The sequence below is a fragment of the Suricata suricatta genome, chromosome 8 (genome assembly GCF_006229205.1).
Source record: "Suricata suricatta isolate VVHF042 chromosome 8, meerkat_22Aug2017_6uvM2_HiC, whole genome shotgun sequence".
Lineage (NCBI taxonomy): Eukaryota > Metazoa > Chordata > Mammalia > Carnivora > Herpestidae > Suricata > Suricata suricatta.
In genome coordinates, this window is record NC_043707.1 from 101,247,146 (window position 1) to 101,259,444 (window position 12,299).

Sequence of the window (12,299 nt, forward strand, 5' to 3'; positions counted from 1 at the left end):
GAGCTCTCTCACTTTCAAATATAAACATAAAAAACAAGAAACTATAGTTTTAGTAGTGGCATCTTGAATAGTCTGTCCAATGATAGAAGGAGGGGCTCACACAATAGAATCTGGGGTTTCAAAAAAATTTATTCATTTCTGAAATTAGAGTTCCAGGTGAATGATCCTGATTTAATCACAATATAAGAGTCCTAAATTCCAATACCAGCACTTCAGCTTCAATTCTGAATTGTCAACTGTAATCCCAATATGGATTCTGTGTTTCTGAAACTAAAGTATAAGTTACTAAAGTAGAATTTTAGTTTCTGAGAATGAAACCTTGAGTTTTAATAGTATAAACTTTAGGGGAGACAAAACCCAGGTATTTTAGTACTAGAATCTTGAATTATTAGAGTCTTGAGTTCCAAGATTAAAAACTGGGATTCCAATAATGAAATCTTAAATTGTAATAGCAGGATATATTATCCAATATTAAGATCTTGAGTTCAAAGAGTATAATGTTTTGTTCCAAAATGAGATCTGTGATTCCAAAAATAGAACCTGGAGTCCAGTGTTAGAAGCTTTTTTTTTTTAAGTAGGCTCCACAGCCAACATGGAGCCCAACGTGGGGCTTGAACTCATGACCCTGAGATCAAGATCCTGAGATGAGGACCTGAGCTGAGATGAAGAGTCAGACGCTTAATGACTGAGCCACCTAGTCACCCCCCAATGTTAGAATCTTGATACTTGACAACAGAATCTGGGGTTATTAGAAGAAGTGAATGTGAAAAATTGAGCAGAAGAACAGTGTATGGCCTGGACAGAGAATAACTGGGGGTAAGACAGACTTGGGATATGAATCAGCTCTCCTGGCATTAGGCAGTTTGGCAAAGTAGTTAAGCAAACAAGCTCTGAAACCAGAGTACCTAAGTTTGCCTCCCCACTTACTTAGCTGTGTTTCCTTGAGAACGTTACTAAACCAACTATGCTCCAGTTTCCTCAACTGTAAAATGGAAATGATAAGAGCATCTACTTCATGCACAGTTGTTGCAACAACAACAGTTGTGAGGACTCAAGGAATATTAGCTATATTTTGTACATAGAGCTGGGATTTTGGACTTGTGGATAAGGAATTGTAAACATTTTATTTGAAGATAATATGACTGCTATCTATATGTAGATTCTCAAAGTCTAAGAAAATATGTATTTTTTTAAGAATGATGTATTGGTGCCATATTCACATCCTTTTTCCCAGTTGATGCATCCAATCTCCAGTAACTACCAGTGTTGGCTGATAACAACTCATGGTTTTCCCCTTCTTGGAAACTTGTCCTCAACCAAACAAGAGCCATCTCTCCCGGGGGCAAGGGAAGTGGGGAGAATTGTCAATGGCTGTCTGACACAGTCCCATGTCTGAAGAGATTAATTTTAGAGTATAATTATTGTTTCAGAGTTTCCATGTGGGATTAGATTGAAGCTAGTCTTCAAATTCTACACTGTTCTGGGGTGCCTGGGTGACTCAGTCAGTTAAATGTCCAACTCTTGGTATTGGCTTAGGTCATTCATGAATTCAAGCCCCTCATCAGGCTCCAGGCTGGAAATGTGAAGCCCACTCAGGATTCTCTTTCTGCTGCCCCCCCCAAATAAATAAGTAAACAAGAAAAAATCTGTAATGTTCCTTAGTTTTTCTCCCCTCTCCTATACTGCTTCTCTTTTTTCTCTTTTCCTAAGAGCAAATCCCTTCATAAATCACTTGAAGTAGAATCCCTATCTCAGGCTCTGCTTCTAGGGAACCTAACCTAAAACATTCGTTGCCAAGAGCACTCCTAGAAAGCAGATCCTAAATGATGGAATTGTGCAGTTGGATCATATAAGGACTATGGTAAATGGAGCATGAAATTCTCTGGCATACTGTAGATGCAGTTGCAGTCTTTCATCTATAGCGAACTGGGGTGGGATACAGGAAGGAGATGCTCAGTGTAACAGGTACAATGTCTCAGTTATTTAAAAGATATATGGGAAATAACAACTATAAGGATTGTGGAACTGAGTGACTATTGCTAAGAGCCATTGGTTAACTGATGAAAGAAAATGACAGGCTCAAATCTGTTAATCAACAATTCAAAGCAAAAGACCTCACTGTTAGCATTTAAAGAAACCCTCATCTTTTGCTGCCAGTGGTCAGAGACAGTTGTGAGAATTGGAGAATTTTTTCATTATGTATATTTTAGTTATTTAATATAGAGTGCAATATTGGTTTCAGAAGTAGAATTCAGTGATTCATCACTCATACACAATGCCCAGTGCTCATCACAACAAATGCCCTTCTTAATATATATTACCCAAATAACCCATCTCCCACCCACATCCCTCCGTCAAACCTCAGTTTTTTTCTCTGTTAAAAGTCTCTTGTGGTTGTTTTCCTTTCTCCTCTCTTCTCCCCTCCTTCCCATATGTTCATCTGTTTTGTTTCTTAAATTCCACATATGAATGAAATAATATATTTGTCTTTCTTTGACTTATTTTGCTTGGCATAATACATTCTAGCTCCATCCATGTCCTTGCAAATGGCAAGATTTCATTTTTTGATGACTTAGTAATATTTCACTGTATATGTATACCACATCTTCTTTATCCATTCAGTCGATGGACATTTGGGCTCTCTCCATAGTTTGGCTATTATTGATAATGTTGCTATAAACATCAGGGTACATGTTCCCCTTCAGATCTGTATTTTTGTATCCTTTGGGTAAATACATGATAGTGTAATTGCTGGATCATAGGGTAGTTCTACTTTTAGTTTTTTTGTGGAATCTCCATAATCTTCTGCAGAGTGGTTGCACGAATTTGCATTCCCACCAGCAGTGTAAGAGGGTTCCCCTTTCTCTGCACCCTCACCAACACCTTTTGTCTCTTGTGTTGTTAGTTTTAGCCATTCTGACTAATGAGGTGGTATCTCATCATGGTTTTATTTTATTTATGTTTTATTTATTATTGAGACAGAGAGAAACAGAGCATGAGCAGGGGAGGGGCAGAGAGAGAGGGAGACACAGAATCCGAAGCAGGCTCCAGGCTCTGAGTTGTCAGCACAGAGCCTGATGCAGGGCTCGAACTCACAAATCGTGAGATCGTGACCTGAGCCGAAGTTGGCTGCTTAAACTGACTGAGCCACCCAGGCGCTCCTCTCACCTTGGTTTTGATTTGTATATCTCTAATGATGAGTGATGTTAAGTATCTTTTCACATGTCTGTTAGCCACCTAGATGTCTTCTTTGGAAAAGTGTCTACTCATGTCTCCTGCTCATTTAACTGGGTTATTTGGTTTTTTTTGGTGTTGAGTTTGATAAATTCATTATAGATTATGGATACTAATTCTCTTTCAGATATATCTTTTTCAAATATCTTCTTCTATTCCATAGGCTGCCTTGTAGTTTTGTTGATTGTATCCTTTGCTGTACAGAAGCTTTTTATCCTGAAGTCCCAATAGACAAATAACCCTCCCCAAAAAGGAGAATTACAGACCAATATCCCTGATTAAACTGGCTGCAAAAATTCTCAGCAACATATTAGCAAATTGCATTCAACAATACATTGAAAGAATTATTCACTGTGATCAAGTGGGATTTATACTTGGCCTGCAGGGCTGGTTCAACACTTGCAAATCAAGCAACATGATACACCGCATTAATAAAAGAAAGGATGAGAACCATATGGTCCTGTCAATAGATGCAAAAAAGCATTTGACAAAATACAGCATCCATTTGTGACAAAAACCCTCAATAAACGATGAGGAGACAGAACATACCTTGGCATCATAAAGGCCTTTTATGAAAGACCCACAGCTAATACCATCTTCAATAGGGAAAAACTGAGGACCTTCCCCCTATGGTCAGGAACAAGAAAAGGATGCCCACTCTCACTGTTATTACTTAATATAACACTGGAAGTCTTAGCATCAGCAGTCACACAACAAAAATAAATAAAGGGCATATAAATCAGCAAGGGAGTACTCAAACTTTCACTATTTGCCAATGACATGATACTCTATGTAGAAAACCTGAAAGACTCCATCAAAAAATTACTAGAATTAATACACAAATTTAGCACAGTCGCAGGATATAAAATAAATGCACAGAAATCTGTTGCACTTCTATACACAAATAAAGAAGCAGCAGAAAAAGAAATCAAGGAATCAATTCCATTACAATTGTACCAAAAACAATAAGATACCTAGGAATAAACCTAACCAAAGAAGTAAGAGATTTGTGCTTTGAAAATTATAGACTTATGAAAGCTATTGAAGAGGACACAAAGAAATGGAAAAACATTCCATGGTCATGGATTGGAAGAACAAACATTGTTAAAGTGTCTGTCCTACCCAAAGAATCTATACACTTAAAGCAATCCCTATCAAAATACCACCAGCATTCTTAGCAGAGCTAGATCAAACAATACTAAAATTTGTATAGAACCACACACACACAAAAAAAACCCAAAGAGACAAAGCAATCCTGAAAAAGAAAAGCAAAGCCGGAGGCATCACGATTCCTGACTTCAAGCTATACTATAGAGCTGTAGTGATCAGGACAGTATGGTACTGCCACAAAAACAGACACACAGATCAATGAAACAGAATAGAAGACCCAGAAATTGACCCACAACTATATGGTCAACTCATGTTTGACAAAGCAGGAAATAATATCCAGTGGAAAAAAGACAGTCTCTTCAACAAAAGGTGTTGGGAAAACTGTATGACGACACACAGAAGAATGAAACTGGACCACTTTCTTACAATGCACAAAAATAAATTCAAAATGGATGAAAAAGCTAGATGTGAAATTGGAAATCATCAAAATCCTGGAGGAAAACACAGGCAGCAACCTCTTTGACCTTGGCCAGGGCAACTTCTCAATAGACATGTCCCGGAAGGCAAGGGAAACAAAGGCAAACATGAGAACTGGAGAATGTTAGAAAAGACTGAATTTTCAGTATAGGAGAGTCTCCTCATAAAAATTGAGCCCTGTTAGGGAAGAAGTAGAACTCTGAGATCTGAGACAAAGATATTTAAGTAAATGCACTTGAGAAATTTGAATCCCAAGATTCTTCTGAATCCTCTTGTAACTGAACTAACGTGAGTTTGCTTCTTGGTGAGTCACAGATAGAAACTACACCAGGTGAGTTATTGTGTGAAGGAAATTTATTTGTTGCAAATAAGGAGATCATGGAGAATAACTTCCAAAGCTGGGACTCTCTGAGCAAGGGTGAATGGGCTCCTTTCATTTAGGATTAGGATGAATATTTAAATAGGGAAGTCATTACATATATGTAGAAGCAGGCATAGGGTCATGCATGCTCCTTAAGGAAACATGCCTGTACATACAGGGTATGTTAGGTAAATGAAACTTGTGTTCCTCCTTGAGGGTCAAGATTTTAGTGTTATAATGAGGTAAAAGTAATTGTCGATCATTCCAGAGGTCACTCCATGGCTTGTCTGTGCAGGTGTGAGTTGGGGAGTTAGCTCAAACTGGTCTGGGTGATCTGGGCCACCAGAGCTCTTCTTCTGAGTAGTTGTTATTGCTTATGGGATAGTTTCCATTTCCATCATGAGATGTTATACCTGTAGGGTCTTTGTCTGAGTTAAGAGATGAGCTGGAAAGAAAAGCTTAAGGGAAAATGTGGAATAAATGTCAGTGAGTACAAGCAGGTGAGCAGTAAAAGTCAGGTCTTAGGGCCTAGCTGGTGACACTCTGGACCTATATAAGTGACTTGGTCTCTCAGGAAAGAAGATAAAGACTCATCCCACCCCACTTTGTAGGTACCTTATAAAACAATGCAAGTCCTCTTGAGGATTTGCCCTGCTTTCTCCTCCTGGCCACAGATCCGTAACTAGGATCAAATAGCACAAATAGGCAAGATCATATCCCAGAGTAGCTAGAGGACCTGACTTACATATAATGGGAAGTACTTGAAGAGTATAACTGGGAGTTGGATAAATGGGTGTGGGATTTAAGGCTGGGTAAAGGACAGTCATCAGTATCAGGGCACTGACCCTCTGCAAGGGCCCCAAGAGATGGTTCTACAGTACTGGGATGGTTCTTTGAAGCTTGAAAAAAATGATAACCCATATCTTCATTAAATCAAATAGACATGCCAGAACTGCCAGGAAAAACTGTGGCCAAAGGAATCAAAAGGTTCAAAGAAGTAGTCTTGCTATAGTAGATCTATTATCTAAGACTGAAAAATCCACAAGTTGATTGTGCTTTTTGGAAGGGCCTGGAAGACACTCCCTTTATTGAAGCACCAAGGAATGCACTAGGTAAGGAAAGCACTAGCATCATTGAGAATCTTGTAGCAACTTTTGTCACTAAGTTAGGACTGATGGTAGGAGGTGGGCTCCCTAGTAGCAGTGGGGATAAGATCTCAGACTAGCCGAGGCCAGATGGCAGTACTTGGACCAGCAGAAGGGTGGGCTTAATGTTAAAATGGTAGCCAGAAAGGTCTGGCTGACAGATTTTGGAGATAGTTCGAAGAATATGTTGTTCTCAGAGCCAATATAGATGGACTGCCTATTACATATAACTAAAAGAGATCAAGAATGGATAAGGAAACCAAAAAGACAGTAATGTATTATTCTACTTATATGAGGCATTTAAGTAGTCAGATTCATAGATACAGAAAATAGAATGGTGGTTGCCAGAGGCTGGGGGAAGGGGTAGATGGGGAGTTACTTAATATGTATAGAGTTTTAGATTTGCAAGATGAAAAAGTTCTGGAAATCTCTTACACAACAATGTGAATACACTTAACACTACTGAACTGTACACTTAAACATGGTAAATTTTATCTTGTGTTTTCTTACCATAATTTTTTTAATTATTAAAAAAACGGGTAAGACCAAAAAAGGCTGGAAAGTCAAAATTCTTTGCCTACAGGGGTGCCTGGGTGCCTCAGTTGGTTAAGCATCCAACTTCGGCTCAGGTCATGATCTCACTGTTCACAGGTTCGAGCCCCACATCAGGCTCTGTGCTGACAGCTCAGAGTCTGGAGCCTGCTTCAGAGTCTGTGTCTCCCTCTCTCTCTGCCCCTCCTCCATCTCAAAAATAAATAAACATTAAAAAAAAAACTTTAAAAATCTTTGCCTTTTGTCAAACTCAGAAGCTATCAACTAAAGAGACCAGGTTCCCAGTATGAAGAATCCTGCAAAATCACAGCAAGTAAATATGATAGTGATTCCCCCAGTCTTCCCCAAAGGGAACTATGGTCATTTATTCAGATAACTCTATACTAGAATATAATACACTAGTATAGAGTTATCTGAATAAAAATACCCCAGTTGTTTTAGGGTTGTTGAATACAGGGTCCAAGTTAACACTGATACCTGGGGACTGAAAACATTAATATGGTTCTTTTATTGAAATAGGAGCATATGTGAATCAGGTAATAAATGGAGTCTTTGGCCAGGCATTTCCCACAGTGGTTCTATAAGATGCATAGACCTACCCAGTTCTTTCCCCTGTTCCTGAATGTATAATTGGAATTGGCATACATAGAAATAAAAGAACCTCACATTAGTTTCTTGACCTGTAGAATATGAGCTACTCAGTAGTAGTAAGAAAGGCCAACTAGAACTCCCTGAACTGTTCCTTGACAATGGTCAACATAAACAAAAACTTGTCACATTTTAGGGAACTGGCAGTTTAGTGCCTCCCTCAGAACTTTAAGAATGCAAGAATGATGATCACTGTCATATTCACAATTTTTAAATTTTTTAAAAATTGTTTTTGAGAGAGAGAGAGGGACAGAGCATGAAGAGGGAAGGGGCAGAGAGAGAGGGAGACACAGAATCTGAAGCAGGCTCCAGGCTGTCAGCAGAGCCCAATAAAGGGCTTGAACCCACGAACCACAAAATCATGACCTGAGCTGACGTCAGACACCCAATTGACTGAGCCACCCAGGCACCCCTGTCATATTCACATTTAATTCACCAGTCTGTCCTCTGCAAAAACTGATGGACCACAGCACATGACAAGGAGACTAACACAAATTTGATCAAGTAGTGGTTCCAACTACACCTGCTATGTTAGATATGATATCTTTCTAGAAAAATTTAACAGAGCTTCAGGTACATGGTATGCAATCATTGATCTGGCACATGTGTTCTTTTCCACACACATCTGAAAAGATCATCACATAGGATGGGCAACAGTATCCATTCAGGATCTTGCCCCGCTGTCGTGTTAATTCACATGCTCTCTGTCCATAATATAGTCTGAAGGGGCCTGAACTTTTTCAACATTTTGCAGAATATCATATTGGCCCAGTATGTCAATACCATCATGTTAATCAGACATGGTAAGAAGTAAATGGCAATTGGTTTGGATACCTTGATAAGGAACATGCACTCCAGAATGTGGGGCAGGACCTATACAAAGATGTAGAGGCTTACCCCATCAATTAAGTTTTTAGGGGTTCAGTGATCTGAAATTTTCCAGGACATTCCCTACAAAGAAAAGAACAACCACGTCCTCCTACCACCAAGAAGGAAACACGTTTCATAGACGTACTTGAGTTTTAGAGGAAACATATTTTGCCTTGACCCATTTATCAGTGGATACAAGTGGAGCCTTTGACTGGGGCCCAGAGCAAGAAAGGACTCTGAAAGGTCAAGGCTGAGGTATGAGCAAATGCTGCTGCTTGGGCTATATAACTCAACAAATCCCATGATATTTGAGCAATCTGAGGTAGAGAAGGACACGCTATGAAACCTCTGGCTACCAGCTGACTCAAATATTTGGTCATCCATAGATTTCTAAATTAAATTGATTCAAGTTTACCTCATATATGCTTACTATATTCCAGGTCCTGTCCTGGACACCAAAGACACAAAGATGTAATAAAACCTATCCTCTGTTCTCAAGTAACTCAGAGTCTAATTTTTCTCTTACTATTGCATGCTATTTGATTCATCCATTCTTCTATCCTTCTTGGCATTTGCTAAGATTCAGGTAGTAACAAAGAAGCGTCAAATGGGGAAAAACTTGAGAACAATTCTATTAACCTAAAAATATACTACAAATTGGGCCAACACCGCCATGATTTGATTTGAACAATCCATATAGTCATAATTTTTTTTAAATTTATTTTGAGCGAGTGAGCAAGAGAATCCCAAGCAGGCTCAGTGCTGTCAGTGCAGAGCTCAGTGCAAAGCTTGAATCCACAAACTGTGAGATCATGACCTGAACCGAAATCAGAAGTTGAATGCTTAACCAACTGAGCCACCCAGGCACCCCTGTCATGCTTTAGTAATAAAAACTCATTTACTAAGTACCTACTATGTGCACACACTTCATATATATTTATTTTCGCCAACAGTTCTGCAAGGTATTATTATCTCTCACTCTCAACATGGAAAAATGAGGATTGGGCAATTAAGTAAAACATCCAAGTCACATACAGAGTGGTGGAGCTCAGATTTGAATATATGACTACTGCTGGCATCCCAGTCTCTCTTTACCAGTACACCTTACTACCTTTATGCTACTTCCAGCAGTCCATAGTGGTCTGAAAACATCTTAATTTATTTCACCTCCTTCATTTAACATATCTGATGCCCTCCAATGACAGTGAGCTCTTCAAAGCTCTCCTATTCATCTGTGATCAGATTCTTATAGAGGGAATGCAAATGTCTTCTCTCTTGGATCATTTAGTTACAGGCAACACTCAATCTAGCTTAAACAAACAGTAATGGCGGCAGACGGATGTATTTTAAGAACAAAGGAATGGAAGCTTGAAACAGAGCAGACCTCAGCTGAAACCAAAAGTCAGGTGCTTAACCGACTGAATGACACAGGCACCCCTGATTCATGTCTTAATTTCTTTCAGCAACATTTTGTAGTTGTCAGTGTAGGAGTCTCTTGCCTCCTTGGTTATTTCTAAGTATATTATAGAACACAAAAATCTCACTGGCAAGTTAGCAACCCAGGGAAAGAAAAAGGACAACTAGGCTTCATGAGGATAAGAACGTTGAAGCCATTTTCTGAGATTGTTCTCTCTCTAGGGTTATATAACCTACCATGTCCACTTCATTCTCACCAGCTTCACCAGCTTGCACATGGCCCACCATTGGTGCTCTAGCCCCATGTCGGGAATAGTTCACTTAATAAATAAAAATAAAAAATAAAGATATGGGGTCCCTGGGTGCCTCAGTCAGTTGAACATCTGACTTCAGCTCAGGTCATATCATGGTTCATGGGTTTGACCTCCACGTTGGGCTCTGTGCTGACAGCTCAGAGCCTGGAGCCTCATTTGGATTCTGTGTGTGTGTGTGTGTGTGTGTGTGTGTGTGTGTGTGTGTCTCTCTCTCTCTGCCCTTCCCCTGCTCAAGCTCTCTCTCTCTCAAAAATAAACATTACACAAAAATCTTTTTAAAAATAAAAAAATAAGAGTAGGACTGAATATCTGTCCCACTGGACTGAGAGTTAAACAACTCTGTATTCAATACTTACTAGTTATTATGAGTAGGCTACATGTTGGGCACTTTGCTAGATATTAGAGATAAAAAGATGTATGACACCCCATCTGCCATCAAGGTGCTCATGATCTAGATGGGAAAAGTATAAAGAAAATAAAATTATATTATATTATAGTAAAAATATGTGCAAAGGAATGGAAGCTTGAAACAGAATGGAGTTTTAGAAATAAATGTAAGGCTGTGACATGCTCCGATATGAGATTTAGGAAGTTTGTGAATTGAAGGGAGTGACTCATAATCAAGACCAATAGGGAGGCTATGATAATCCAGGCAAACTCAAATGTGTCAGAACAATAAAAGTTGAACTGGAGAGCCACAGCATAGAATAGAACTTTGCTGAGCTCCTTTCTTCCATGGCTTGACACACTTGAATCATCTTTCATCTTCACCTTAACAATTTAGGGGGTTCTAAGGAACCCTGTTCACCCATTTTTCAGGCACCATTGTATAGAGAAAACAGGCTCAGAGAGGAGGCCATTATTGCACTATTAGCAGGGGCACTATTCACATTGTATTCTATGAAAATGGTGCTCCCTGGAACACAACAAACATGGATGATGGCCCCTGGAGTTGTGCACTGCAGCAGCCATGTTGGAAATACAGCACAGTAGGTAATGGAACTGATCTCTAACTAAACACCTGTGCATTTCCTGTTATACTATACTATACTAGGTCTTATCATTTGTGGATATAGTGCATAGTTAGGTTAAACACTGAATTACAACAAAGAAACAAATCAAACATACCCGAATGTGGGTCTTCACAAGAACCTGGTATGCATATTAAAATTAATTTAATGGAATCTCATAAATACTTGTTACTTAACAACAAATCAAAGTACTCGTTGTATTTTTTTTGGTTTTGTTTATTTTGAGAAATTTTAAGAAAGAGAGCACGAGCAGGGGAAGGGCAGAGAGAGAGAGGGAGAGCATCCCAAGCAGCCTCTGCAATGCCAGCACAGAGCCCATCATGGGGCTGGGCTCAAACCCACAAACTGCGAGATCATGACGTGAGCCAAAACCAAGAGTCAGACACTTAACCAACTGAGCCACTCAGGTACTCCTTGTGCCTGGATGTATTCTTAAACCATTACTTGATAGGAAAAGTAAGAGAAAACAGGTATAGAGTCCCAATGATTCACTTTGGGCTTCACAACACAGATAAATGAGGAGCTTTACATGATTGGAAAGGATTAATCACAATTAAGACCATGAATCAATTTCTACAGATGTTTACTTACCCCAAAATTTTAAGGTGAATTTCCCCTGAAAATACTTCTATAGTTATTGTTACAATAAATACATGACCTTAGTAAAAAGCATATTTAGTTACTACTTCATATATTAAAAACTATGTAACTGATATTTATGCCAAGAACACTATTTACAAAAGTTTCATCCATACTCTTACCTATGGCTACTCACTCTAAAGGCAAGAATATTTCTTTGGATTGAGTCAGGATCTCAATATGCTTTGTCCAGGAAAGCAGAAGATTTGAAAATACAAAACAAAAAAGAATATTGGCTCATTGCACCCAAGAGAGGCCAGCCATTAAGAGTTGTCAATAGGATAAAAGGAAATACCGCCTGGAGCTCCTCTGGGTAAGTAGTTAAAATGTGATCAAAGGAAAAAGAAGAAGATATATATATATATATATATATATATATATATATATATATATCTACACACACACAAAAAAAGCTTTATGGATCTTGATAAAAACAGACATTTCTGAAAATATAAGACCACTTCCTTGAAAATTTTCAGAAATGAGATTTACCAAACTGCAG